Source organism: Aquarana catesbeiana, linkage group LG05, assembly GCF_042186555.1.
Source record: "Aquarana catesbeiana isolate 2022-GZ linkage group LG05, ASM4218655v1, whole genome shotgun sequence".
Classification (NCBI taxonomy): domain Eukaryota; kingdom Metazoa; phylum Chordata; class Amphibia; order Anura; family Ranidae; genus Aquarana; species Aquarana catesbeiana.
The window spans coordinates 117,158,883-117,185,592 of NC_133328.1; the positions used below are offsets into that span (position 1 = coordinate 117,158,883).

Sequence of the window (26,710 nt, forward strand, 5' to 3'; positions counted from 1 at the left end):
GCATCAGACATATTACAATTAAAGTGTTACTAAACCCACAACCGTAAAATCTGTCTGTATATGCAGTATTAGCATGCTTGTTATATTCACTGTGGAACTTAAAGGGTTAATCCTCTGCATTGTGTAAAAAGGCTGTTTTATCCTGTATGAACAGATCCTCCCCCTCCTGGAATGTCTACCTTGGGAAGGCCAGCTAATGCACAGGCAATAGCCAACCTGCACATGCTCAGTTGTGTCTTTTATGCTGGAGAGAACAGTTACTTGTTCTCAGAGATAGCCAGGTAACATGACATTGGCATCACACATGTGGGCGTGTATACAGGCTGCAGGGGAAATCTCCACCCAACTGAACTCTCAGCACTGGAGTAACTGTGCAGTTTATCATGTAATCGTGGTATACAGATCAGCGAAAGAAGTATATAGTGGCAGTATTTTAACGTAAAAAGATGATTAATAAGCCCGGGGGGGGGGGGGGGGGGGCAGATGAACCTTTTTTCACATTACTGGGTTTAGTAACACTTTATCCGCTTGCCGCCTGTATAACGTCAAATGCAGCTACAGGCATAATTCAGATATCGTCTTTTAGAGCCGGCGATTCCCTTAACCATAAGATTGATCATAGCGGCTGATCAGCCGCTTGATTGTTCTTACAGGCAGCGGGAGGGAATGCCTTCCGGTGCTTCTCCCGGCTCGCCCCTGCCATCGGCAAAACGGAGAAGGAACCAACTGGCCTCGGATGCTGACCCTAGAGATTTCCGGTGGGCCAGATGGTCTCTGGAGTCTCTATGATCGTTCGGAGGCCGGGCGTGATGTTATGACGTCACACCCGGCCTTTGCATTTGAAAAAATGCTGCCACCTCAGCTGGGACGCTGAGATTTTTTTTAGGCTTCCCAGCCTAGAGGTGAGATCTGTGGACTTATTGACCCCAGATCTCACTGTAAAGAGGACCGGTCAAGCACTATTCCTATTACAAAGGACGTTTACATTCCTTGTTATAGGAATAAAAGTGATCAAAAAAAGAGAAAGTGTCGAAATAGAAAAGTAAAATTAACAATCAATTTTTTTATTTTTTTTTTAATTAAAGCGCCCCTGTCTCCACGTGCTCGCTCGCAGAAGTGAACGCATACATAAGTCGCGACCACATATGTAAACGACGTTCAAACCACACGTGAGGTATCACCGCGAACGTTGGAGCGAGAGCAATAATTCTAGCCTTAGACCTCTTTTTAAAGCGCCACCTATGGGTATTTTTAAGTACCGAAGTTTGGCGCCATTCCACGAGCGTGTGCAATTTTGAAGCGTGACATGTTGGATATCAATCTACTTGGCGTAACATCTTTTACATTATACAAAAAAATTGGGCTAATCTACTCGGCGTAACATCATCTTTCACATTATACAAAAAAATTGGGCTAACTTTACTGTTTTTGTTTTGTTTTTTTTTTGTTGTTTTTTTATGCATGAAACTGTTTTTTTTTTGTTTTTGTTTTTGTTTTTCCAAAAAAAAAAGCATTTGAAAAATTGCTGCGCAAATTCCGTGCAAAATAAAAGGTTGCAACGGCTGCCATCTTATTCTCTAGGGCAGGGGTAGGAACCTTGGCCCTCCAGCTGTGGTGAAACTACAAATCCTGTCATGCCTGTGATTGTCAGGGTCTTGCCAGGTCTCATGGGACTTGTAGTTTCAAAACAGCTGGAGGGCCGAAGTAACCTACCCCAGCTCTAGGATCTCTGCTAAAAAAATAAAACATATAATGTTTGGGGGTTCTGTGTAATTTTCTAACAAAATATGATGATTTTTACATGTAGGAGAGAAATGTCAGAATTGGCCTGGGTGGCAAGTGGTTAAACTGTTTGAAATAACCTGGAACTCTGAATGATGGGTCAAAGCGTGGACTGGTCTTTATCTTGCTTTATAAGAGTAGACAGTTTTTTTTAACCCTTATGTCAATAGAAAAAAACAGGGATTTTGCAAACGTTGGACCGAGGAACTGAAATCCCAAACTGGATGATAAAAGTATTGAATGTAAAAATTGGTGCATCTGCCAATAACTTTCACAGCTGCTTAGGGTGGGGGAACTTGACTGGCCTGAACTTAGCTCCTAGTGGTTCTGATTTTAGTCACAGTGCCGAGAATAGAGAGCTGCTGAGCAGCGTGAGACAGTGCTTTATTGGATTATAAACTGTATTGGAACATATTTTTTATATTTTACAAGTGATCGATCAGGACGTAATTTTCTGACTAAAGTTCCACTTTGAAGTACTGCATTCACAGAGCATTTGAGAACTTTTCTGAAACCCTCTTTATTGCATAAGTTATGCTGTGACAGAATATACATTTCACATCGATATAGTGCAGATCTTTCTATTGTCTCAGTGCAACAACAGTCAAATTATATTGCAATAAACATAAATGCAAACAAACTGCTGTCTCTTATTTCACATTACTACCTTAAGGCTTGTAGTGATATATTACGCTTGGTTATACATCTCTTGTGCATTACAGTAAGGCTTCATGTACGCGGGATGTTTGAAAACCTCTCCAGCTAGTAACCGACGGTTGAAAACATCAGTTTTGCTGCGTTTACATGCCGCGTTTTTAGCTTTTTAGAAGCGTTTTTGCATTGTAAATGGTCAGAAATGTGTTCCCATTGAAAACTCCTATAAACTAAATGCTTATAATTGTGAGTTATCGCATTTTAGATGCGTTTGTATGGTGTTACAAGCATTTGGCATTTCAAATGCCAATAAACTTCCATCATAAGAGCAATTTTTTGCTTTAACCACTTAAGGACCAGCCTCGTTTTGGATTTTAGGTGTTTTCAAGTTAAAAACTGTTGTTTTTTTTTTTTGTTTTTTTTTTCTTTTAGAAAATTAGAACCCCCAAACATTATATATGATTTTTCGTCTAACACCCTAGAGAATAAAATGGCGGTCATTGCAATACTTTTTTTTGCACCGTGATTGCGCAGCGGTCTTAAAAGCGCACTTTTTTTGGAAAAAATTCACTTTTTTGAATTAAAAAATAAGACAACAGTAAAGTTAGCCCAATTTTTTTTATATTGTGAAATATAATGTTATGCCAAGTAAATTGATACCCAACATGTCACGCTTGAAAATTGCGCCCGCTCGTGGAATGGCGTCAAACTTTTACCCTCAAAAATCTCCATAGGCGACGTTTAAAAAATTCTACAGGTTGCATATGTTGCGGTACAGAGGAGGTCTAGGGCTAGAATTATTGCTCTCGCTCTACCGGTCGCTGCGATACCTCACATGTGTGGTTTGACCACCGTTTTCATATGCGGACGCTACTCGCGTATGCGTTCGCTTCTGCGCGCGAGCTCGTCGGGACAGGGGGGTTTAAAAAAATTTTTTTTTTATTATTTATTTTACAATATTTTATTTATTTTTACACTGTTTAAAAAAAAAAAAAAAAAAAAATGGTGTCACTTTTTATTCCTATTACAAGGAATGTAAACATCCCTTGTAATAGAAAAAAGCATGGCAGGACCTCTTAAATATGAGATCTGAGGTCAAAAAGACCTCAGATCTCATATTTACACTAAAATGCAATAAAATAAAAAGTCATTTAGAAAAATGACATTTGAAAAAAAGAGGCGTGGACGGAAGTGACGTTTTGACGTCGCTTCCGCCCAGCAGTGTCATGGAGACGAGTGAGCGCCATCTTGGCCTCACTCGTCTCCAGACAAACCACGGAGGAGGACACGATCGCCTCCGCCGCTACCGACGGCTTCGGTAAGCGGAGGGGGGGGCCTCTCCCGCCACCGATTAAAAGTGATCTTGCGGTGATTCCGCCGCAGGGACCACTTTTATCTGACAGCCGGCCGCCGCACGAAAACGAGGATACCGGGGTTATGGCAGCTAGCTGCTGCCATAACAACGATATCCCCATTCAAAGTTTGGACGTACATCGTCGTGCGACGGCCTTGAAGTGGTTAAAAAAAATTCCACTGCTAAACTCAACTGCCTCTAAACGACTATAAACTACTCAGTGTACATGGACAGATAAGATAATATGGAGAGTTCAGGGGCTGCTAAAAAAAACACCCAACTGCTCCTAAACATCAGTTTATCAGCGGCAGTGTACATGAGGCCTAAATGTACAACACCAAACATCCCTAATTCTGTGATATTTACAGGGACATTTTCGGTTGTTTTATATATGACCTTTTCATAAGCAAAAATTTGACCACATATACCCATTGGGGGATAGTAGGATGGGAGTTCTGCATCTATTTAAAGCGGAGTTCTGCCCAAAAGTGGAACTTCCGCTCATTTGTCTCCTCTCCCGCCACAATTGGCACCTTTCGGAGGGGGCAGGATACCTGTCTTGGACAGGTATCCTGTTCCCACTTCCAAGAGTCCGGGCCGCAGCCCGTGACATCACCGCTGGGTTCCCTCCTCCTCTCCCTGTCGCCAGGCCAGTAGGAGAGAGAAGCAGGGCCTCGCGCATGCGCAGTAGGGTTCCCGGCGTGAAGCCGTAAGGCTACACTGCTGGATACCCTTACCCGCAAAGGCGGCGGCAGCAGCAGCACCCGACAGCTGATGGAAACATGAGCTGTGGTGCCGACATTGCTGGACTCCAGGACAGGTAATTGTCCTATTGTTAAAAGTCAGCAGCTGCAGTATGTGTAGCTGCTGGCTTTTCATTTTTTTGGGGGCGGAACACCTCTTTAAGTGCTATTATCTTTCAGGCCAGGAATGATGGTTCTTTCAAAAATGTCCTATTTTATCCATGTCAGGGTTCTTCATTTAAATAAGCCTAAGACAAATATCTGGGACGAGTGAAAATGGAGGTAAACAGGTCTATGACTTTTTTTCAGTAGCAAGATATTGCTGGACAAGTCCAAATTAAATGTATAAAGGGATGGGATGAGCACACCTCGCACAATTTGAGGTAGGTAATCGACTCATAGCAAATCGCGAGTGAGGTGAGGCAAGTCTGATGTAACATTAGTTTATTGCAGGGGACTCGGAGAGATGAGATAAACAAGCCGCCTCCCAGACCTCATCCAACAAGGAGGGAATTAGGTATTGCCACTTAGACTTAATCCGTAAGGGAGATTTACCCAATTTCATGTGAAACCACTTGAAGGACAAGCCTTTTTGGGCATTTTTTGTTTACATGTTTAAATCCATATTTTAGCTAGAAAATTTCTTATAATCCTCAAACATATTTTTTTAGAAGACGCCCTAGGAAATAAAATGGCGATCGTTTTTTTTATGTGTCACAGTATGTGTGTGTTTTTTCAAATGCAATTTATTTGTAAAAAATACATGGGATGGGGGGGGGTTCCCTGGTCCAGGGTGTGCATGTAAGCAATTGGGCAGCAGCACTGCCACCCGAGTGCTTTTTCCTACCAGGCAGCAGTCTGCCTGCCAGTTTCACACACAATCCCGCAGCCACCAGATTGTGTGTTAAACCCCCTGCCGTCAGTTCCGTACGACGTACGGACGTGGCAGCGAAAGGGTTAAAAGCATCCCATATGTTGCCAACAGAAGTTTCATTCGTGTTCTCAAGCCAATAGTTCCAGATGTCAGAAAAGGTCTTCATCTATAAAAAAAAAAAAAACACTTCCTTCAACCATAGTGGTCACAGCCTCCAAAGTCTGTACCCCTCACAAACACCTAAGGATAATGTTAGCATTAATGGGAAATGATCTGATATCCCTAAGGAAGATTTTGAACCTCCAGAAGTTTGGAAAGTGCTTTAGAAGTTACTAGACACATATCTAAGAGGGAGAGTGAATTGTATGTGGAGGAGAAGCAGGGATATTCCTGTTTACCTGGATACATCCCCCTCCAGCTATTTACTAGATTATATTTAACCACTTCCAGACTGGCTCAGGACGATATACGTTGGCACTTTGAAGAGAAATATCGTTATGGCAGCAGCTAGCTGCCATAACCCCGGTATCCTCTATTGCAGTGAGCGGTCAGGTTTCAGATAAAAGTGGTCTCTGCGGCGGATTCGCCGCAAGATCACTTTTATCAGTGGCAGGAGAGGGCGCCCCCCCTTCTAGCCGCGCTCCAGTGCCCTCCACCGCTTACCGGAGGCGCAGGCGATTGCGTCCTTTCCCCTCTGTTGTATGAAACTGAATAATGGGAATCGCATCCTCTCACTTGCTGTGCTTGGAGACAAGTGAGGGTAAGATGGCCCCCACCCAGCTCCATACCATTGCAGGGCGGAAGCGATGTCAAAACGTCACTTCCGCCCATAGCTCTTAAAGGGACTTTTTATTATTGTATTTTAGTGTCTTTTTGACCCCAGATCTCATATTTAAGAGGTTCTGTCATGCTTTTTTTCTATTACAAGTGTGCAGAAGCGAACACATTTATGAGTAGCGCCTGCATATGTAAACGGTGTTCAAACCACACGTGCGGTTTCGCGCGATCATTAGAGGGAGAGCAATAATTCCAGCCCTAGACCTCCTCTGTAATTCAAAACATGCAACCTGTAGATTTTTTTTAAAGCGTTTGCAATATAAAAAAAAAATGGGCTAACTTTACTGTTGACTTATTTTTTAATTCAAAAAAGTGTATTTGTTCCCAAAAAAAGTGCGCTTGTAAGACCGCTGCGCAAATACGACCGCCATTTTATTCTCAAGGGTGTTAGAAAAGAAACAGTATATAATGTTTGGGGGCTCTAAGTAATTTTCTAGCAAAAAAAAAAAATGATTTTAACTTGTAAACACCAAATCTCAGAGGCTCGGTCCTTAACCACTTCCCGCCGGCCGTCAAATGACGTCCTTGACCTTGTTTGAGTATATCTGAATGATGCCTGCAGCTACAGACATCATTCAGATATCAGCTTTTTCAGCTGGCGATTCCCTACACCATTAAAATGATCATAGTGGCTGTTCCGCCGCTTCATCGTTCTTACGGGTGGCGAGAGGGGACACCCCACGCCCTCCGGTGCTTCTACCAACTCACCGCTTCCAACGGTGAGTCGGAGACAGGATCCGTCGGCCCCCGGATGTTTACCATAGAGATTTCCAGAGGATCAGATTGTCGCCGGAGTCTCTATGATCGTTCGGAGGCCGGGCGCGATGTTATGACGTCACGCCCGGCCTCTGCATTCAAACAAATGGCACCGCCTCGGCTGTGAAGCCGAGATCTTTTTTTTTTTTTTTTTCTTTTTTTTTTTCTTTTTTTTTATTTCAGGCTTCCCAGCCTAGAGGTGAGATGTGGGGTCTTATTGATCAAATAGCTCACTGTAAAGAAGACCGATCATGCCATATTCCTATTACAAGGGATGTACATTCCTTGTAATAGGAATAAAAGTAATCAAAATAATTTTTTTTTTTTTTTTTAAAGTGTCAAATTAAAAAAAATAAAAGTAAAATTGTGCTCACATGCAGAAGCGAATACATACGTAAGTCCCGCCCACATATGAAACCGATGTTCAAACCACCCTGGTGAGGTATCGCCGCGAACGCTGGAGCAAGAGCAAAAATTCTAGCCCTAGACCACCTCTGTAACTCAAAACATGTAACAGGTAAAAAGATTTAAAGGGTCGTCAATGGAGATTTTTAAGTACCGAAGTTTGGTGCCATTCCACGAGCGTGTGCAATTTTGAAGCGTGACATGTTGGGTATCTATTTACTCCGCGTAACTTCATCTTTCACATTATGCAAAAAATTATGCTAACTTTACTTTTTTTTTTTTTTTTTTTTTTTAGCACAAAACAGTTTTTTTGTCACACTGTATTTGCGCATCGGTCTTAAAAGCGCACTTTTTTTGGAAAAAATTCACTTTTTTAAATTAAATAGGACAACAGTAAAGTTAGCCCAATTTTTTTTTTTTTTTTTTAATAAATATTGTGAAAGATAATGTTACGCCGAGTAAATTGATACCCAACATGTCACGCTTCAAAATTGCGCCCGCTCGTGGAATGGCGACAAACTTTTACCCTTAAAAATCTCCATAGGCGACGTTTAAAAAATTCTACAGGTTGCATGTTTCAAGTTACAGAGGAGGTCTAGGGCTAGAATTATTGCTCTCACTATACCAATCACGGCAATACCTCACATGTGTGGTTTGAACACCATTATCAAACCCTTTTTTTTTTTTTTTAAATTTTTACACTGTTTAAAAAAAAAAAATTGTCACTTATTCCTATTACAATGAATGTAAACATCCCTTATAATAGAAAAAAGCATGACATGACCTCTTAAATATGAGATCTGGGGTCAAAAAGACCCCAGATCTCATATTTACATTAAATTCAATTAAGAAAAAAAAAATTTTGTCATTTAAAAAAATGGCCCTTTAAGAGCTGTGGGCGGAAGTGATGTTTTGACGTTGTTTCTGCCCTGCAGTGATATGGAGATGGGGTGGGGGCCATCTTCCCCTCACTCATCTCCATACCCGTGCAGGGGACAGATGCTCCGGTAAGCTGCGGAGGGTACCGGATCATGGCGGAATGGGGGGCCCTCTCACCACCGATAAAAGTGATCTTGTGGAGAAGCCGCCACCAAGACCACTTTTATCTTGTAGCAGACCACCCGCTGAAGAAGAGAATAGCGGGGTTATGGCAACTAGCTGCTGCCATAACGATATCCTCCAAAGTCAGGACGTATAACGGCGGTGGGCGGTCCGGAAGTGGCTAGAAACAAAAAACGCAAATGCTAGCGCTCAGGTTACTGATATGATTCACAATCAATTAAGTCAAAACTGTTATTAAAAAGCAGGACTGGATGAATCAATTGTAAAGAGTCCACAGGTGAATATAAAAAGTCCAATCGGTTGTGAAATTTACTGAGTAGTGTATCTGGGGAACTGGATAAAGTCTATAGGGACACAGGCTCTAAGGGCTGCTCTTCTCAGGAGTGAAGCCAACTCAGGATCAAACATGGAGAAACAAAAGAACAGAAAAGCGCCTCTAAATGCAATGTTTTAATGTGTGGTACAATAAAAATATTCAACACTTGCATGTTAGTAAGTACAGGTATATTCATGAGAGATAAAAGTTTCTTGGGGATGTAGCCGATGTCAAGAGCATAGTCCAAGGGTTACCAAGTCCAGGTTGTGTGAGCCGCAAGGAGCCAGAGAGGAAGCCGGCTGTATCCTATGGAGGAAAGGTAACAGTCTGCTCGTGGAACATCGTGTGAAGTCAGAGGGAACACAACGCATTTCAGAGCATGCGCAAAGTCCTTATGGCGTATGCGCGCTCCTTTCTCAAGTGTAAAGGAGAATGGAAGAGACGAGATTTAAATGCTCCATCCGTGAGCAGAAAACAGCTGAGACTACATGTCTAATGATTGTGCTAATCAACAATAATGACGTGTAATGGGAATAATACAAGAAGTGACCAGTGACATAATATAAAAAATGTTAATAGAAAAAGTGTGTGTGTGTGTGTGTATATATATATGTATATATGTATATGTGTGTATATATATATATATATATATAATATCCCTTTTCAAGGAACTTTTGTTTAAGATGTGAACTCTGAGAGATATAGTCACAATCTCTGGTGCAATGCAGAACTGTCCTTTGGTTATGTTTTTTAACCTATTGAGGGTGGTGGCAACTGTCAAAGTGAAGATATGAATTTCCCGCAGTGGGTTTTGTATACAGTAATTGCGGGCAAAGATTTTATTGTGTTCATGGTTGAGTTCAAGGTCCAAGAAGGCTAGACTATCCTTGTTCCAGATGGCTGAAAAGGAGAGGCCTAGGTTATTAGCGTTGCAGTGAGCGACAAAGTCATCAACAAGGGACGAGGAGCCGTCCGAGATGATGACAATGCCATCTATATACCTGCCATAAAATACCACGTGCTTGGCAAAAGGGTTATTTTTCCATATGAACTGATTCTCCCACAGACCCATGGTCAGGTTGGCGTAGGACGGGGGCAAAATTGGCCCTCATCGCTGTACCACGGGTCTGCAGGTAGAATTCACCATCAAAATGAAAATAATTACGCGTTAAGCAAAATTAAGTAGCATCCAGGACAAAAGAGGCCTGTCTAGTATTAAGCATGGAGTCTAATGATAAAAAATTGTTGTACTGCTAGTATACCTATATTGTGGGGAATCAACGTGTACAGGGAGTTTACGTCAAGGGACAGCCAGGAATAGCTGTCAGCCCATGTGTAGGAAGATAGAAGTTCCATGAGGTGTATAGAATCTTGTATGTATGATTGGAGGCTCTGGGCTAAGGGTTGCAGGAAGGAATCAATGTATAGTGAAAAGCCACTAGTGACACTATTCATTGAAGCCAGAATGGGTCTACCAAGGGGATGCAGTGGATCTTTGTGCACTTTTGGTAAGTGATAAAAAATAAGGCATACGGAGGGCAGGAGGCGGAGCCTAGCAGAGCAGACATGCATTGTTAGAGCTCCACACCGCTGAGGAGAGAAGAGAAGGACAAAGCGGAGCCTGCAGGCTCAAAAGGTATCCATTTGAACCTTTTTGCCCCAGGGAACAAACTGTGAAAGTTTGGGCAGGAAATATGGTACTGAGAGGAAACCGTGGCAGAAATAAAAATCACCTCACAAAGAGCTCACAGGCACTCACTGCAGCTGAAGCAGCTCCAGTCACCTCACAAGATACAGCATCAGGGCGCTCTCACAGACAGAAAATGTCACAGCAAGACTCTCCATTTGAGTCAGATACAGAACAAATCCTCTCACAAACTTCTCCACAAGCCTCCTCAGTATCCCCAGTAATATTATTACAATTTGAAAAGATGCTTCATAAGGCTTTAAAACAAACCTCAGACCAAATAACAAAAAGCCTAACCAAAGAAATAAGAGAGCTGGGAAACCGCACCGCAGCCTTAGAAATAAAAATGGATGAAATTGAAATTACAACCCAAGAAAATATAACAGAATTGGAACAATTAAAAAAAGAGAATTTAATACTTCAAACTAAGCTCGAAGATTACGAAAATAGAGCCAGACGTTCAAACTTGCGCATAAGGGGAATACCTGAAACTGTGACAGACCTGCAATCTACTATTACTGCTCTATTACAAGAACTAAAGCCAGATATCCCTATTGAACGTTTAGAACTGGACAGAGTACACAGAGCCCTCACAGCCAAAAAGAAAGATGGACCCCCACGTGATATAATCACAAAATTTCATTATTACAGAACGAAAGAACAAATACTAATTGCTGCAAGAGAAAAACAGGAACTTAATTTTCAAGGACACAATTATCAAATTTTTGCTGACCTATCCCAACTTACTATTACTAAAAGACGATCCATGAAACCCCAACTAATGGAACTGCAACGCCACAACATTATGTATCAATGGGGCTTCCCCTTTTCAGTCAGATTTAACTACCAAGGTACAATTTACAGAAGCAGATCAGCAGATGAACTACAACAAACCCTTTTAAAATTAAATCTGACAGAACCCACAAGCAGCAACACTCCCACACGCAGAAGAATGGCGTCATCTTCACCTTCAGGCAGCACCCAGAAAATTTCAGAACAAAATGGGAATCATCATTCTCACAAAAGAGGCCGTTATGCCACATCATCCATGGACCAAGAAGATTCAATGGACTGACATCCTAATTCCTGATATCTCTTCATTTATTATACTAAGAGATGGTTCCCTATAAAAAACCTATATTTATAACTGAATGTAACTGCATTCTGATAGTCACACACTGTGTGGGATCATGTTACATTCCAGTTATATTTCTTATTACTTCTGATTCATATAGCCTTAGAATATATAAGTGAAATAAGGAAATTCTTGTTCAGTTATATATTATCAGGTAATAACAATAGATTTATTACTTTTAGGACAAATATGTTCAATAATCCAGAAGTAATGGAAGCTTTTTCTTTCTTTTCTTAAAACAAATATATTATTACCTAACTAGTTCCTAGAATTATGTTTTTGTTCTAATCTGAAGCAATACAACCTCAATTTTATGAGTTAACATATCTAAACAGTTACATATGAATAAAATATGTAATTGTTTACTCTAAAAGGGTTAAAATCCCAAAATAATTCAAACTATCTTCATCAATACCAAAGTTATTAACAGTACCTTTCTAACTGAATTATTTAGCCTAGGGTAAGACTAACCATATACAACCACCCTGGAATAAATAATTTCAACAAAAACTATATTCTGCACTCCAATTAATGAAACATCATTTTGATGTCTTTTGACATAGCACTTCTCTCCTGTAAGCGGAAGATCCGTGTATTATGTGGGAGTATGACGAAGGCACTTATTCCCCTGAGAGAGATATTTATTCTCTTTCACGGGTAAATTGTGATTACTTGCAAAAAATAATTTATACAATGTATCATCTAATCCAGGGGTCTCAAACTGGTGGCCCTCCAGCTGTTGCAGAACTGCAAGTCCCATGAGGCATTGCAAGGCTGACAGTTACAAAAATGACTCCCACAGGCAGAGGCATGATGGGACTTGTAGTTCTGCAACAGCTGGAGGGCCGCCAGTTTGAGACCCCTGATCTAATCTCATATGTTTTTTGTTTACTCTTTACTCCAGAATTCACTGGTTTCTTTTCTATCTATTCATCTCTTCAGTCCACACAGGTTGATCTGCGCAGTCAGCTCTGCATAACAAAAAGTAAGTCAAAACTATTTGATCTATTGCCATGGCACCACTGAATATACTTTCCCTGAATGTTCAGGGAATAAATGTCCCTCAAAAAAGGACCAAAGCCTTCCGTACTTTCCATAACAAGAAGGCTCACATAGTATGCCTCCAAGAAACACACTTCACCAAAGATTCTACTCCAAAATATATTTCTCCTTTTTATCAACAAATTTACACGGCTTCTGCCTGTACCAAGCAAAGGGGAACTCTAATTGCATTTCACCGATCCACACCATTCACCTTATCATCAGAAATTAAAGACCCAGAAGGTAGATACCTGATACTCATGGGTTATATAATGGATACAGCAATCACGGTGATTTCCTACTACGCTCCTAACAAACAACCTACACCATTCCTCTCACATATATTACAAGTGATTAATACACACAAAATAGGAACAGTGATAATGTGTGGGGATTCGAACCAGGCCCTCCTCCCATTTCTAGATAAATCACCTTTTACACCATCCAAAATAACCTCTAGATTACCTTTTTCTCAACTTCTTTCCAAATACAATCTGGTAGATTCATGGAGAGAAAGTAACCCAATGAAAAAGAAATTCACTTATTTCTCTCACCCTCATCAAACCTTCACCAGAATAGATCATATTTTTCTAACAATAGGAATGATACCAGAAATTATTGCATCAGATATAATTCCGATTCCGTGGTCTGACCATAATGCAGTATACACTACTATAGCCTTAGCCATACCAAAAGCGCATGACCCAACGTGGTACTTACCGGACATAATGCTCAAACACCCACTACATCAGATGGCCATTGAACAAGCTTTAAAGGAATACATATCAATTAATAATACAACAGACATCTCCCCAATAACACTGTGGGAAGCTCATAAGCCTGTCTTGCGTGGTACAATACAAAGACAAATGGCACTATTTAAACGGGAACGCAAAAATCTAGCAAAAAAACTAGAACTCAATTTTAATGCAGCCTACATATCATTTCAAGATAATCCATCTCAGAGTACAAAATCTCATCTGGAAAAATCTAGATTGGAATACGATCTTTCTCACTGAGTCAGTTGATAAATCCCTCAAACGCTCCAAACACAATTTCTACATGAATACAAACAAACCAGGTACATATTTGGCTCGGGCATTAAATTCAACTAACAAATCTTTCAAACCAATACGTTTGAAATTATCAAAAAATGTTTACACTTGTAATCCAGTTAAAATAGTCCATAAATTTCACTCACATCTCGCAACTTTATACAAGACAAACAATGAATTTAATCCTACAGAAGCTGAATCCTTCTCAAAAATAACCTTACCTGAGTTATCTCAGAATCAAAAAAGCAGTTTGGATGAGCCTATAACTATAGATGAAGTTGCTAACGCCATAAAAGACCTAAAACTTAACAAAAGACCAGGCCCAGACGGCTACTCGGCTTTATACTATAAAACATTCTCAGAAATACTCTCTCCCATTCTCACTGAAACTTTTAACAAACTTCTAGATGGACATTCTTTTCGGCAAGAAACACTAATGGCAATTGTTTGTATGATCCCAAAACCCCTTTCTGATGATACTTGTGTGAATTATAGGCCTATCTCTCTGTTAAACCTCGATATTAAATTATTAGCAAAAATAATAGCAAAACGCCTCAATAGCATTATAGGAAAATTAATACATAGAGATCAAGTAGGCTTCATGCCAAATAGACAGGCAGGCGATAATATACGCAGGGCAGTGTTATTGGCACATATTGCTAAAAAACGGAAAATCCCTTTATGTTTTCTATCTCTCGATATTAAGAGGGCATTTGACACAGTATCCTGGCAATATATGCAATATTCATTACAAAAATGGGGTTTTGGACCCCACTTTTTAACATGGATCAAAGCATTATATAATAAACCCAAAGCCTATATAAAATATGCTGGATACAAATCTGAAGCCTTTAATATCGAAAGAGGTGCCCGACAGGGTTGCCCATTATCTCCCTTATTATTTGCCCTTATACTCGAACCCATGGCCCAATACATCAGAACAAACCAAACTATAACGGGCATTGAAGTAGGAGGTATTACACACAAATTATGTATATTTGCAGACGATATATTACTTTTTCTATCATCACCACAGGTCTCTGGTCCTAACTTAATACCAGCTCTTGATGGATTTGCAGCCCTATCCGGCCTTATGATTAATCCTAAGAAATGCCTAATGCTTAATATTTCACTCACAAACATGGAATTGATCCCGGCTAGGGCTGCACTCCCATTCACATGGGCAGAAAAATCAATCCCATATCTTGGAATTCATTTAACAGCATCTCATTCTGACTTATTCTCAACCAATTATCCTCCTGTATTAAGACAGATCACAAATCTAATAAAACAATGGTCGCAACTTCCTTTATCCTGGATAGGGAAGATTAATGCAATCAAAATGACTATTCTACCCAAATTGCTTTATCTATTCAGAGTCCTCCCTATTCCAATTCCTTCCTATTTTTTGAGAATAGTACAAAAAAGAGCAACTTCGTTTATATGGGGCTCTTCTAAACCACGTATACCTATACACACACTACATCTTCCCAAAAATAAAGGAGGCCTGGGATACCCTAATTTTACTAACTACTACAGAGCAGCACATTTGGCCAGTCTGTCCAAATACCATGCAAAACAGGAAATCCCATTATGGGTATTTATAGAGGCTTCAGAAAATGACCCTCTATTAATATCAAATTTATTATGGCTTGATCCTAAAGACCGCTTTAAAATTCATAATCCCATAACTAAACACTTCTTATCTCTCTGGGATAAACTAAAAACCAAATATCAGTTACAATCTCCACACAATCCTCTCCTTTCTTTTATCAGAAATCCGGCCTTTTATCCGGCATGGATCTACCCAAATTCTTTTAAAGCTTGGACAACATCAGGCATTCAGACACTAAATGACTTCATAGCATCTAAATCATTCCTTTCATTCCCATCGCTTAGAGAAAAATATGATCTACCAAACTCTGAGATATTTAGATATCTCCAAATCAAAAATTTCTATACACCATTCCTAAAGGGGGATACACCATTATCCCAATTATCCATTTTTGAATCAATCTGTACAAAAGATCCATTTGCTAAAGGTACAATTTCATCACTTTATAATCAATTATATGGAGTAGCAAATCTTAATAGACCCTCTTACGTTCAGAGGTGGGAGGAGGACCTGGGACGAACTTTAGAAGACACGGACTGGTCTAACATATGGCTCACATCTAAGTCATCTTCACCCAACATCTTAGCACTGGAGACAAATTATAAAGTCCTAACTCGCTGGTACCTTGTACCCGCTAGAGTGGCAAAATATTCATCTAATACCTCAGCTCTTTGTTTTCGAGGATGCCCAGAAATAGGCACATATTTACACATATGGTGGACGTGCCCAGTAATCCAAACCTTCTGGAAGGAAGTCTTCGTGATTGCATCTAAAATATTTTAAAAAATAATACAACCAGATCCATATTTAACTTTACTTAATCTAAAACCGGAATGGTTAACACTCTCTCAATTCAAACTTATGATCCAACTAATAACGGCTGCAAAACAAACAGTGGCCAAGGCATGGAAATCTCTTACATTGGTACTAGCAGAAACAATTCACAGAATGAATAATACAATGTCCCATGCTAAGATGGTAGCCATCGATCAAAATCAAATTCCAAAATTTGAAAAACTTTGGCATCCTTGGATAAAACAACAGTTCCTGTCAAATTTCAATGACTCTGTCCTGTTGCCATGGTAACAGATTAAATGACTTACAGAGACACCCATTCTAAGGCTTCAAAGAGAACTAAAAAGAATAATAAACTGACGAGCGGGACAACCTTGTGGACCATACCTCTACCTTTCAACCCTTTTTCTTCTTTCTCTTTCCTTTTCTCCACCTTACGATTAAAGCTCATTATCAGAATTTATTTGACCTATATACACTCTACTTGTAAACAATATGTATAGTAGGTATAAATCATTTAAATACCTACAAAAGTAACTAAGGAAATGATATACATCTTTAATTTAGGTTTACGTGAACCCAATGTTTAATATTTGAAATTTCATTGTATTTACCTATATAAACCCTACTGTAAAACAATGAGCTTACTTTATAGATCCTTGTAAACTTACTTTATGTATCTTTATAACATTGTATACTCAATAAACTTCTTTTGACAAGGAAAAATAAGGCATACTGTAAAAATCCTTTTGCATAAAGGCTGCCTCCTTTTTATCTAAGACCTGATCAGTGATAGCTTTTTGAATGAGGGTCTCTGCTTCTATGCGAAAGGAAGGCAGAGGGTCTGTGGAAAGTTTTTTATATAGCTTAGTGTCTGAAAGCAACCTCATTGCTTCAGCAACATAAGTGGTTCTATCCTGGATGATAATCCCACCCCCTTATCTGCTTGTTTAATAACAAGATCTGTATTAGCAAGGAAGCGTTTAAGTGAGGCCTTCTTACCAAAGGTGAGATTGTAGTGCCGATATTTACTAGTGATGGCAGATTGTTGGCATAATTTTTGAAATTCAGCAAAAAACACTCTGTAGAAGGTTTCAAAATAAGGTGCCTTAGATTTGGTGGGATAATAGAGCTATTTTGGTTGTAGATGTGTATGTACTACAGGGTGCCATATCTGGCAGTGTTGCGTGAATAATGCAAGGTTTGGATCAATATCAATCTCCCCAGAATCCACACAAGAATCATAGATGCTGACGAAACTCTCAGGAATGTCTTCTAGATTTAACTCCGCAAGGGCTGAGGCAGGTGAGGGAGACTCCAAGAACAATGGTTTAATTTTGGTGGATTGTACTGTATATGGAAAAACCTCTTTAAAGTAAGGTTCCTTATAAATTTATTAAGGTCCTTAAAAAGTTGAAAAGAATTGGGCTGTATGGTGGGAAGGTGAGAGAGGCTCAACAGGGAAGTGTCTTCAGAGGACAACATGTTAGAGAATAGATTAAGCAATTTTATAGTTTCTGTAGTTTGGCGCTGATTTATATGTTTTCCGTGTCCTTCCCTACATCCTCGTCTGTGTTTTTCTTTTTAGTCGATGTGTTTGGTGGGGGCCTCTGTCTAAAAAAGGAGAGAAAGACAAGAAAGCTGTTTATTGCTCATGGATGGAGCATTTAAATCTTGTCTCTTCCTTTCCCCTTTACACTTGAGAAAGGAGCGCACATGCGCCATACGGACTTTGCGCATGCTCTGAAACGCGTTGTGTTGTAATGTCCTTATCCCTCCACTGGAGGCTCCGACATCTCTCCTGTAATTGTCTTTATCCCTCCACTGGAGGCTCTGACATTTCTCCCGCAATATTCTTATCTTTCCACTGGGAGCTTTGATATCTCCACAAACTCTGTCACAGATTGATGACGTCACAACAACATCACCCGGCTGCTCCTCTTGTCCCTGCTTAAACAGCCAACGCCATTTGCTTGACGTTCGTGCTAAGAACCTGATGCCAGGTAAAGATCTCCAACAGAAGACTGCCGTCATCCAAGCCCCAACTATCATCTCTCTTTTGGGCCGCACAGAGCCCCAACTACCATCTCTTTTGGGCCGGTTAGAGCCCCGACTATCATCTCACTTTTGGGCCGCATAGAGCCCCGTCTTCCATTTCACTTTTGGACCGGATAGACCCCCTCCAACTTCCACTTGTTGGCCCGCACAGAGCCCCTTCCTCTCTAGTAGTCAGCTCTCCTCTGCCCTACCCACAGTCTACTTACTTTGCCCGAAGAAAACCTTACCTGTTCCTTTCCACATAAGAGACCAGTACTTCTCTCAAGAACAATTATAGAAATGATTCCGCGCTACAGTGTATAGAAAATAATATATATAAAATAATCATCCAGTAAATAGATCAATAAAGTGCCAAAACCTATTAAATGGTTAGAGGTAGTGTACAAAGTGTTAGAGATATAAAGGTCATATATATAAAAATTCATATAAAAAATCAGGGCAGATGATTAAGAGTATGTTCAGTCTCTTGACCACATTAACAAAAACAGGGAAAAAAATTGTCCACAAAAAATTGTAAAGAAGGTATTTAAATATGATGCACAAGGAGGGGTTAAAAAGGGGTTAAAAACCCACAAGTTATAGTCACAAAGCCCTCACTTTCATAAACTATTTAAAACCGCATATAATGGTGATCTAAAGTCTGTTGTCTGACGTTATTCCAACTTCCACCACTAGGAGGTCTTCCGTGTCAGCATGTGTGAAATTGCAATTATCCAAAATGTCAGTATATAACCATAAATAAGAATGTCATCTGCTGTATTGATCACCACCACCAGGGGGTCCTCTATCTCATCCACCAAGTCTCCCAAATACTACTGCACCACGTCTTCTTGTACCTCGTATCCTCCGCAGAGTGGGGGGGGGAGAGAGGGATGGCATCAAACAAGGGTGGGAGAGAGAGAAAAAGCCCCAATAGTGTAGTAAGGTTAGATTACACAAGCTTTATTATAAGGTTTAAAAATGGACTCTTACAATGATATAAAAGAAATAAGCATATAAGGTTGCTAAGGCGTCTGAACGCCGCTCTCACATCACTTCCTGGTATCGCTCAGTCTCCGGGCACTCCCTACGCGTTACGTCATCACGTGACTTCTTCAGGAAGAGGAAGTCACGTGATGACGTAACGCGTTTTTATTGTGGTTGTAAAAGACATGAACAATTGAAAGCATAGAGTGCCTTGCAAAAGTATTCACCTCCCTTGGCTTTTTACCTATTTTGTTACATTACAGCCTTTAGTTCAATGTTTTTTTAATCTGAATTATATGTGATGGATCAGAACTCAATAGTCTAAGTTGGTGAAGGAAAATTAGAAAAAATATATACATAAAACTATTTTTCAGAAATAAAAAACTGATAATTGGCATGTACGTATGTATTCACCCCCTTTGTTATGAAGCCCATAAAAAGCTCTGGTGCAACCAATTAGCTTCAGAAGTCACATAATTATTGAAATGTTGTCCACCTGTGTGCAATCTAAGTGTCATCTGATCTGTCATTATATACACACCGTTTTGAAAGAACCCAACGGCTGCAACACCTAACAAAGAGAACACTAGCCAAACACTGCCATGAAGACCAAGGAACTCTCCAAACAAATAAGGGGCAATGTTGTTGAGAAGTACAAGTCAGGGTTAGGTTATAAAAAAAAATCAAAATCTTTGATGCCTAGGAGCACCATCAAATCTATCATAACCAAATGGAAAGAACATGGCACAACAGAAAACCTGCCAAGAGACGGCAGCACACCAAAACTCATGGACCGGACAAGGAGGGCATTAATCAGAGAGGCAGCACAGAGACCTAAGGTAACCCTGGAGGAGCTGCAGAGTTCCACAGCAGAGACTGGAGTATCTGTACATAGGATGACAATAAGCCATACGCTCCATAGAGTTGGGTTTTATTGCAGAGTGGCCAGAAGAAAGCCATTATTTTCAAAAACAAAAATGGCACATTTTGAGTTTGCAAAAAGGCATGTGGGAGACTCCCAAAATGTATGGAGGAAGTTGCTCTGGTCTGATTAGACTAAAATTTTACTTTTTGGCCATCAAAGAAAATGCTATGTCTGGCGCAAACCCAACACATTACCAAAAGAACACCATCCCCACAGTGAAACATGGTGGTGGCAGCATCATGCTGTGGGGATATTTTTCAGCATTCGGGACTGGGAAACTGGTCAGAGTTGAGGGAAAGATGGATGGCGCTAAATACAGGGATTTTCTTGAGCAAAAATGATCACTCTGTGTGTGTGTGTGATTTGGGGCTAGGATGGAGTTTCACCTTCCATCAGAACAATGACCCCAAACACACTGCTAAAGCAACACTTGAGTGGTTTAAGGGGAAACATGTAAATGTGTTGGAATGGCCTAGTCAAAGCCCAGACCTCAATCCAATAGAAAATCTGTGGTCAGACTTAGATTGCTGTTCACAAGCGCAAACCATCCAACTTGAAGGAGCTGGAGCAGTTTTGCAAGGAGGAATGGGCAAAAATCCCAGTGGTAAGATGTGGCAAGCTCATAGAGACTTATCCAAAGTGACTTGGAGCTGTGATAGCCGCAAAAGGTGGCTCTACAAAGTATTGACTTTAGGGGGGTGAATAGTTATGCACATTGACATTTTCTGTTATTTTGTCCAATTTTGTTTGCTTCACGATAAAAAAAAAATCTTCAAGTTGTGGGCATGTTCTATAAATTAAATGATGCAAATCATCAAACAATCCATGTTAATTCCAGGTTGTGAGGCAACAAAACACGAAAAATGCTAAGGGGGGTGAATACTTTTGCAAGGCACTTTATTTGCGAGCGCAGCCGATCCAGTAACAGAAATGCAAAGAAGTATATTCAGTTGAAAGAGATCACATATAACATATTGTGCATAATATGATAATGAACCTATTGTTACTAGTGATGTTATACGCCTAGTAACTAGTGAAAATGACGTGTAAATCGTCGTATAGGCGAAAGAGCTAAATAACTACAAAATCTCTGTTTGACCTATCAGAGACTGTGTAGATATACTATAGCTAATCGTTGTAATAAATCTGAATTAGGTAAAATTGCAACACATAAACCAGGATCAAGAGGATGAAAACTTAAGTTACATAGTAACTATGGTATGGGGGTAGCTAGGTGTATTTAAGGAATGGTGGAGGGGGGTGATCTAAGTGCCCCATCGTGTTGAGATGGGGAGGGGGGGAGGCTTGGATGGGAGAGGGGCAGGAATTCTACCCTTCTCGCCAGAACTTGTTGAGGGTGTTTCAAGTTATGTGTTGAATATATTCACCATAACAAAATGCAACCCGCATGACCATATTTTCCGAAATTTGGAGGGGGGGGGTGTCCTTAGCTTGGTGTATAAGTTCCTCCATTTCCGTGATTTTTTTTGTATACGCTTAAGCCATTCAGCTATGGACGGTTTCTGGGGAACACCATCGGGCCAGAATGCACATCTTTGCTGCATTTACCATATAAATGGCAAGTGAATGAAGGTAGTTTTTTTTTTTTTTTTTTTTTTTAAATCGAGGAATGATGCAGCAGGAATTGCGCTGGTGAGAATTCAAGAGAAAAAGTAGTAATTTGATTAGTGAGTCTGTGAACCTCTTTCCAGTATGTTTGTATCTTAGGACATGTCCACCAGATGTGTAAAAGCGAACCCAGCTCCCTATTGCAGCGCCAGCATTGAGGGGGTAGTGATGGAGATATTTTATGTAACCTAAGGGGGGGTCTTGTACCATTTTGAAAAGATTTTGAATGCTTTCTCTTGTGCATAGACATTGACCGTCTTTTTGTGGATATATGTATAGATATTTTCCCATTCTAGGTCTGATAAATCAATAGAGTTCATGTTCCCATTTACGGCAGGTTAAGTTAGATTTGGGGTTGCATTCAGCAAATAGTAAAGCATATGTGTCAGAAATTGTGTCTCTGGGGTTCCATTTTCAGGCATAATGATTCGAAAGGGGTGAGCTGTAGGGACCAATCAGGTCAGGGTTTGGGCCCTTCAAGGAAGTGTCGAATCTGTAGGTAGGACCAAAACGGGAATAAGTGATTTGTCATCCATGAGAACAGTGTCGATAGTGTGAGAAAGCAATCCCTCTCATAGATTTGTTCTGCTCGTATGTAAGGGTGTGGCCATATGTCTGAGCAGAAAGTTGCGGAGGTTCCTGGTTGGAAATCTGGGTTATGACGAATTTGTGTCATAGTGCCTAAAATTTATGATATTTTGTGTTTACGGCAAGTTTCCTGGAAGGAGATTAGTGTTGGGTGTATTAACGGGTGATCTTTGCAAGACGGCGGAGTATGTCTAGGGGCGATTTAGGGGAGTTGTAGCGGGGAAGGGGACATATCATGTTCAAGCTGAACCCACGCGTTAAATTGGAATGAATGTTCCAATCAATTATCCTAGCTTTTTGGCAGGCTCTGATACTTCTGGAGGTCTGGGAGCCCTATGCCTCCTTTAAGTTTAGGGATCATCAGCCTAGAATAGCTTATTCTTGGACATAAGGTGCCCCAAAGAAAGTTAGTACAGGCACTCTTGTACGTTGAAAAAAGGCTGGTGGAAGCTTTATCGGAATGGTTTGTAGTAAGTTAAGGATTCTAGGAAGTTTTTTCATTTTGATAATTGCAGCCCTGCCAAACCATGAAAAGATACCAGTAGACCATGACTTTAAATCGCAATGTATGTTTTGCAGTAACCGGAGGTAGTTCTTAAAATAAAGGTCTACTAGGGTGGAGGGTAATTAAATTTCAAGGTTTGTAATTGTGTGCTTGTTCCATTTAAATGGAAAGTTAGATTGACATTGCCGATGTGTTTCCCCTTGGCAATCATTTTAACGAGTAAAGCTCTTTAGACGTACATAGTATGTCCAAAGAGAAAACTGTTAATTACAAGCCGATGACTGCTTGTGATTCATTTGTTTTTCAGGCTGTGGGTTTGAAAGCGACACGGTGGGTCCCTAGCCTCCAATCACTTTCATGCAGCAGGTGGTGGGGAAATGACCCCGCCACCCCTCCTGTGTGGTTCCCGAGCTCTCCAGAGCTTACTGGGAGCCTGGGACCACAACCACCGGCTTCTGGAGGGAGAGACATGTGAAAGCAATGCATATCCATACCTCGCTTTCACATTTCAGATTGACTGTTTCCTGGTACAGCCAGGGGACACACGCCTAACCAAGCCAATCTGTGCTTGGTTAGATACTGTGAAGGACTGAGGACCCCTAATGTCTCCAAAAAGAGTACCTGTCACCCAGTGTTAATTTTGTTGACGAAAATATTTTTCATTTTCGTCAGAGGCATGTTTTCAGTGATGAAAACTTTGACGAAAATCAATGTGAATTTTTGTCAATGAGTGGTAATAGTCCCGACTATCTTCCTGAATACGGCTAAAAAGGCTGGAGTACTTGGGTATGATCATAGACACAGCCCAGGCAAAGGTGTTCTTGCCTCGGGCAAAGATCAACTCCATAAGAGAGCTGGTGCAGATGGTCAGGTCAAAAGGCGATCCCTCCATTCGCCTTTGCATGAGGTTGCTAGGAACCATGGTGGTTTCATTCGAAGCAGTTCCCTATGCCCAGTTTCATTCAGGACAGTATCCGGTCTGCTTGGAACAAAACAATTCAAGCTTTAGACCTGCCAATGCGGCTGTCCCCAAGAGTGTCCCAAAGCCTCACTTGGTTACTAACCCAGAATCTGTTGAAAGGAAAATCCTTCAGACCAGTCATCTGGAAAGTGGTAATGACAGATGCCAGCCTTTCAGGCTGGGGAGCAGTACTAGAAAAGACAACTGTCCAGGGACAGTTGTCAAGAACCGAAAGAACCTTGCCCATCAATATCCTAGAGATTCAAGCAGTGCGTCTGGCTCTAAAGTCTTGGACTTTCAGGTTACGGGATTGTCCTGTCAGGATTCAATCTGACAATGCCACAGCTGTGGCCTATATCAATCACCAAAGGGGCACCAGGAGTCTCTCAGCGCAGAGAGAGGTGAACCATATTCTAACTTGGGCAGAAAGGAATGTTCCATGCCTATCGGCAGTCTTCATTCTGGGAGTAGAGAATTAGCAGGCGGACTACTTGAGTTGCCAGCAGTTATTCCCAGGGGAATGGTCTCTTCACCCCAACATATTTCGGGCTGTTTGCCAAAGATGGGGGACTCTGGATGTAGATCTTCTAGCGTCCAGGTTCAACATTAAGTTAGTCAACTTTGTGGCCATAACAAGGCATCCACTCGCATGCGGAACAGATGCGTTGTTGACACCATGGGATCAGTTCTTACTGATCTATGCATTCCCCCCCCCTTTTCAGTTGCAGCCTCGGCTTCTTTGCAGGATCAAGCTGGAAAGAAAGCCGGTAATTCTGGTGGCACCAGCATGGCCCAGAAGGTCATGGTATGCAGAAATCGTAAAGATGGCAGTGGAGGACCCATGGTCCCTCCCAATACGGCCAGATCTGCTCTCTCAGGGACCAATATTCCATCCTTCCGGTCTCTAAATTTAGCGGCTTGGCTATTAAAACCCACATTCTGAAGAAACATGGGCTTTCCGGGTCAGTTATCTCTACCCTGATTAATGCAAGGAAGCCAGCTAAACTATATGAACTATATGTTATAGGGTCTGGAGGGCTTGTGTTTCCTGGTGTGAATCCAAGGGTTGACACTCTCGGAGATGTATCATAGGCAAAATTCTTGCCTTTCTACAATTGGGGGTAGAAATTACAGTATATTGGCCTTGAGTACTATTAAAAGCCAAGTCTCAGCTTTATCGGTCTTATTTCAAAAACCACTTGCTACTCATTCTTTAGTCCGGGGTTTTATGCAAGGGGTGACACGGCTTAATTCGCCCATTACGATTCCCTTGGGACTTGAACGTTTTGTCTGTGTTACAAAAACAGCCATTTGAACTGATACAACATATTCCCCTAGTCCTTCTAACAAGGAAGTTGGTATTTTTGGTTGCTATAGCCTCAGCAAGGAGGGTTTCGGAATTGGCTGCTCTTTCTTGTAAAGAGCCATATTTGATTTTTTATGAGGACAGAGTGGTGTTGCGCCTTCGTCCAGGTTTTTTACCAAAAGTGGTTTCGGGTTTCCACCTGAACCAAGATATTGTCCTGCCATAGTTTTTTCCAAAACCATGTTCCAGGGAAGAAAAGTCACTACATTGTCTTGATGTGGTGAGAGCAATGAGGATCTATTTAAAGACAACTGCTCAGATTCTTAAGACTGATGTCTTATTTATTCTGCCAGAGGGTCCTAAGAAAGGACAGGCAGCGTCGAAATCCTCTGTTGCTAAGAGGATTCGGCAAGTTCAATTTCAAGCTTATGATTTAAGGGGTAAGATTCCCCCTTTTCAAGTTAAGGTGCACTCTACCAGGGCGGTTAGTGCTTATTGGGCAGTGCGTTATCAGGCCTCCATGGCTCAGATCTGTAAGACCACAACTTCAGTGCATACATTCACAAAATTTTATCAGCTGGATGTAAGGAGGTATGAGGGTATTGCCTTCGGGCGCAGTGTGCTGCAGGCGGCAGTATAGGTCCTCAAGTCTGGGGGTACCCTCCGGGTTGTGTCTCCCTCCTCTCAAGTAGCATTTCTATGGGACGTCCCATTAAGTAATTACTTAAGGCTCTGTGTCTCATGATGTACAAAAAAGAAAATAGGATTTTTATAACAGCTTACCTGTAAAATCCTTTTCTTTGAGTACATCATGGGACACAAAGGTCCCTACTTTTTTGGGATTTAAGTATATTGCTTTGCTACAAAAACTGATGTGCTCCTGGAAGGAGAAGGGGTTATATAGGGAGTGAGCTTCCTGGATTGGGTATAACCAGTGTCCATCACCTGAAAGTGGCCTATAACCCATTAAGTAATTACTTAAGGCTCTGTGTCCCATGATGTACTCCAAGAAAAGGATTTTACAGGTAAGCTGTTATAAAAATCCTGTTTTTAGTCAAAAGACTGTCTAAAACTAAATCGAAATTTGATGTCAAAATAACACTGCTGTCACCTGCCTAATGCTAGCACACAGGTGTTTATTAACCCCTTGTGAGAATAATGAAGTAAAGATTAAAAAAAAGATTTTTGAAAAAAATCATTACAATAAAATGTATTTTAAATAAAATAAGATTGCCATAATTCACATTAACCTGCACACATACCCAAATGTAAACGCACGTCCAGTGAGAGCACGCATATTTTAAATGCGTTCTTACCACACGCGACACATCACAGCGAAATTCAGAGTGAGAACCATTATTTTAGCACAAGAGCTTCTGTTTAATTCTAAACCGATGAGTTTTAAAAGCTTTGAAAGGGTCACCTTTGGAGATTTTTGGGTATCGTAGGCTTTTGAGATAGCACGGGTGCATGCAATTTTAAGACTTGACATTTTTGTTATCTACATGGCACAACCTTATGTTTTTATATTTTATTTAAAAAAATGTGTAGTACATTGCAATAAAATTAATTTGATTATATTTTTTTTCTGAAAATTTGCACTCATTAAACAGTTGCACAAACATCATGTGATATAAACATTTGCAACTATAATTTTTTTG

At 40.7% G+C, this 26,710-nt stretch overlaps 1 protein-coding gene across 1 annotated transcript in view; it reads left to right on the forward strand.

Moving 5' to 3' along the window:
- Positions 1-26,710, forward strand: part of STK31 (serine/threonine kinase 31) — a 462,200-nt gene that overhangs the window by 339,239 nt on the left and 96,251 nt on the right. The window lies entirely within an intron of this gene.